This window comes from Lolium perenne, chromosome 3 (genome assembly GCF_019359855.2).
Source record: "Lolium perenne isolate Kyuss_39 chromosome 3, Kyuss_2.0, whole genome shotgun sequence".
NCBI lineage: Eukaryota > Viridiplantae > Streptophyta > Magnoliopsida > Poales > Poaceae > Lolium > Lolium perenne.
Window position 1 is genome coordinate 64,304,449 of NC_067246.2, and position 4,472 is coordinate 64,308,920.

The window sequence follows — 4,472 nt, forward strand, 5'->3', positions numbered from 1 at the left end:
AACAAAACCAGTGCATATATTCAGATAGATATTTCAACACAACTGATAGTCTCAAGGATGTTTTCTTGAAAGATAACATTCTTTTAGCAGAACCAGCTGTTATAACTAACTGGTTAATGCCTTAATGGTGGTGAATAATAAGCAAAAGCCATCCCACAAAGAGTATGACAACACTCTCCGCACAACTTCTTCTGTGAAGGGAAACAATATCAAAGGCTTCTTCCTCTGCATATTTCTTCCCGTAGAGTAACAATGGTGTGGTATTGTCAGCACATATACAAAGTACTGATGGATACTGGATCTACTGGTGCGCATATCATAAATTTTACCTCACATCAAACATGTGAATATTTCTTCTCAGGTATCAACTCGCATTTGACAGAATAATATATGGCGGTACCCTCGCTATTCCAACATCTTGCATCATACAAAAAATAGGGCCACATCAGCAGAACATGTAAAAGAGAAGCATGAATTGAGAGAATAAAAGGTCAAAGGAAACGGTAATAGAAGAGCTATTTCTCATATCCTTTCAATCAGTCAAGCTAACATCTCGCTCTCACAACCCTCTTGAAAATGAATAGGTAGAAGAGATGTTTGCATCAACACTATATGGAAGAATCAGCCGATACAGATTAGTAATTTTCTGCTAATGCTCTGGCATGTACTGGGTGCCACATAGAAGAGATGTATGCACAAAAGATGAACAGCTGCCAGTCAATCCCTCAATCCTAAATTCCTAATATCTAACCAAAAAAGACTCAGCAATTAATCCACGAGTAGTAGAGGAGGCAGTTACCAGATCGTTTACCGCCTTCGGCTCGCCCGCGCAGAGATCTACTACCCAGGCAAGAAGAGGAAACAGAGCATGACGATGTCTTCCAAGTTGTCATGGAACACGAAAAATAGAGGCGGATACAACCTGCCGACAACCAGAGGGACACAGATTGGGCATGGCATCAATCAGCAACATGCCTACAAATATCAATCAATAAACAGTAAGGAACAAAACCAATTTGCAAACAGAGAGAAAAGCAGAGCCTCATCCGGTCGTCAATCTCGATTGCGGGGATGGCAGAACGCTGACGCCAAGGATGGAGGAGATGGAGCGCCAGCCCGTCGATGCTTGACGGCTGGCACCGGAAGTAGCCAGTTCCTGGCAAGAGCAGCAGTCGTGGCGCTGGAGCGACGAGCTGGGGCGTCACCCCCAACTCTCCTCTTCCTCTCGCAATTCTGGCGTGGCCCCTCCCCTCCGCAGCCTGCACCGCAATCCCCTACATCTGCTCCACCGGCCGTCTCCACACCCTGTCCTTCCTGCTCGATCGGTGGAGCCACACACACCCTGATCTGTTGTGCCTCGTTGAGAGCACCGGCGAGAATCCCCCGCTACGGCAGGCTCGATCCAACTCTTGGGCCCAGTCGTGAATGACCACAACTGTGGACGGCAGCCGCCGGCATGCGCACTTGCGGATACCACAACTTACCCACGAAGTTGACCTCCTTCTGCTGCGTGGGGCGGTGGGGAGGCGCCACTGCGAGCACTGGCTCGATGGTCTGGCGGCGTGCTGACCAACTTTTCGCGGCGGCAAGAGTGGGGTGGGGAGGATCTGGTTGGGATGACGCGCTCCAAGATCACGAGCAGTTGGCGGCGCCGCCGCTGTCGAGCACTCAGACGGGGACCAGCTGTCTAGGTTGAAGGCGAGTACCCACACGGAAGACCAACCAGCGAGGTGGAGGGCCGCTGGTACGTGAGGAGTTGCAACGTGGAAGCCGCACACATCCACCGGCTACAGAGGAGCTCGGCCAGGGGAAACTCGCAGCAGCCGCAACTTCACCATGGGGGACTGGAGCACATCACGGAGGGGAGATTTCTTTCCAATAAGATGAATGGGGGGAATTTTAGAGCCAATGAAGGAAGTGAGACAAAACGAAACTGAGGAGTTGTGACGGGACTTAACCCGATTCTTCGAGAAAGCTAATATAAATGAAACGTGGCAATCAGTTGAACATGAAACGTGCCAATCAATATAGGCAACGCAGCTCTAAACCAACCGCTTTAAGCCCCACCGCGTTCACCGGCAACGATTACAACAATAGGAACGAAGGCAGGTAGGAACCGGTAACCGGTAACCTTCCAACGCGAGGAAAAAGGAAACTGAAACCAGACGGTTGACTGATTTTAGGTACCGTGCAAAATGAAAGCAACATGTCGCACATAGATAGGAGAATGAAGAGGATAAATAGCCCATCTACAGTAGCCAAATTGATCTGGGTGCAGTAATTTGTTTAACTTTTATATAGTGTATAATGAGGTGATCTACCTCATTTAAATCATTTTCCCAAATGATGATGATGAACATTTGACTTAGGTCAATATGAGTTCATATATGATTGTTTGAGGAATTAAATCTTAAGAAGATTTCAATGAGAGGAAATTATTCCTCAAGAACCCTATGGAAACTATCATTTACATATGAAATACAAAGAAGTGAATTCTATTTAAATAACACAACCCATGCACCCTAGTTAAATTATTTGTGTGCATAGAATAGTTGGTGTGTTTATATGTGATGCATGGAATAGCCATTGAATTAGTGAGTAATTATACTCGTATTCAAATTTAGACGGTAGCACCGGAGAGTACGCCGAAGAAGAAGGTTGCTACCAAGAGGAGGAGGAGGAACAGTTTAAGAACTACCAAGGCAAGCTATTATTCTTGCAAAGTGCAAAGCCCCTTGGGGCAAGGCACCATGATTCTTACCTTTTTCTTACATGAGCCTATCCCAAGTTTACTTTACAAGTTTTACTTGTTTTCTAAATGAGTTACTTTTATAGTTAACTTTGGTCAAGGTACAAGTTGGTTACTAGAGTAGTGAGTTAGTCTCTTCCAAGCAAAGCAAGTAGCACCCCTCATGATTTAGAGCTAGTGCTAATGAAATAAAACTTGACTACTCTAGATGGGAACCATGTGAATTTGAAATGGATTTTGAAACCTTGGAATGATGATGCATTCCATTGAATGATTTTTGAAGGTGAATGTGACCAAGAGAAGATGGTGATTTTTGATAAACAATGATGTTGGTTTGAATGCGATACCTTTCCAATTATTAAGTACCCCCACAATACCTGATTATGGGTAGGGCTTAACTGGAAGTTTATGCATCTTAGTATGGGTTCCCTCTGAACACAAGTCATAGGGGTTACGCTTGAGGTTGCCTCCGTTGTTGAGAAATGATGTGAAATTGAGGTGAATTGTACGGCCAAGCCCTGTGCAGTTCCCAGGTTGACAGTTGGTCTTCACTGGGAGACCAAGCTCATGGGGAGAGGTGCTCATACTAGGATTTGTAAGTGAAAGGTTATGGTTGATGATCCGCGTACTGTGTTACGATGATTCGGGGTAATCCCGACGGATGAAATCAAATGTTGTGGCACAAGTGTGCAACCTCTGCAGAGTGTAAACCTATTCGAATAGCCGCGTCCACGGTTACGGACGGTTGGAAAGGCCATACAGTTTCCGATGTCATATCTTTGAAAATGATGTTGAAAGATGATGGTGAAATGACTTGTGGTGAATTGAATTGAAATCACCACTTGAATGGTGGTAATGACACTAATGTTCCCACTTGAGTTAGTTAGCACTTGAATAAGCTTTTTTCTCAAACTTTGTGAACTAAAACTAGCTTTATGCAAATAAACTAGAGCTTAGCAAACCATACTAGAATGTCTAGCACTTACATTAGTATTAGTTTGCGGGTACTTAAAGTACTCACGGCTTTGTCCCTGGCTATTCAAATGGCCAGAGTATGAAGATGAACAAGGAGATGACCAGCAGGACGCCTACGACAACTAAGTGCCTTCCGACGTCAAGCGTTGGCCTGTGGACTAGAGAGTCCTTGTATCTTACGCTTCCGCTATGTTGAACTATGAACTTGTGTTTGTTCGTTGATCACTAGATCAACTATTCGTGTAATATGGATCATGTGATTCCAATTTGTAAGACTTATGGTTTGTAATGAATGATGACTGTGATACTTAACTATTATGCCTCGCAACAACAATATTCCTGGGATTGCGATGTATGACATAATAGGCATCCGGACTTAAAAATCCGGGTGTTGACAAGTTGGTATCAGAGCCATTGTTTGACCTTAGAAGACCTTAGTTAGAATGGGCGTTCTGAAAAACTTAACTTTGAAATCAAATGAAAGAAAATATTTGTGAAAATTTACTACACTCTTGTCTTTGATACTTTGCCAAAATATGATGAATCATGCTCTATCTTATTTGAATCAACTTAAAATTTTGCCACACCTTGCACTCTCTAACTTACTCATCCAATTCTCTTTCAGATGGAGCCAAATGAACCCATCAACACCAAGTTTTACCAGCTTGGGAACGGAGGGAGCTTGATCTTCGAGCACGACCTCAACGCCGTCTCTGACTTCCTTGGGCGCCCACACCCCGAGTTCCAC

The 4,472-nt window shown here is 44.4% G+C and overlaps 1 long non-coding RNA gene across 1 annotated transcript; it reads right to left on the bottom strand.

Moving 5' to 3' along the window:
• On the bottom strand, positions 1-1,870 carry LOC127338236 (uncharacterized). Its single transcript, XR_007874252.2, has 3 exons — positions 800-1,870; positions 330-417; positions 1-235 (listed from the first exon to the last, which is right to left on the bottom strand). It is a non-coding gene; the product is annotated as an uncharacterized lncRNA (long non-coding RNA).
• Between the last annotated feature and the right edge of the window lie 2,602 nt (positions 1,871-4,472).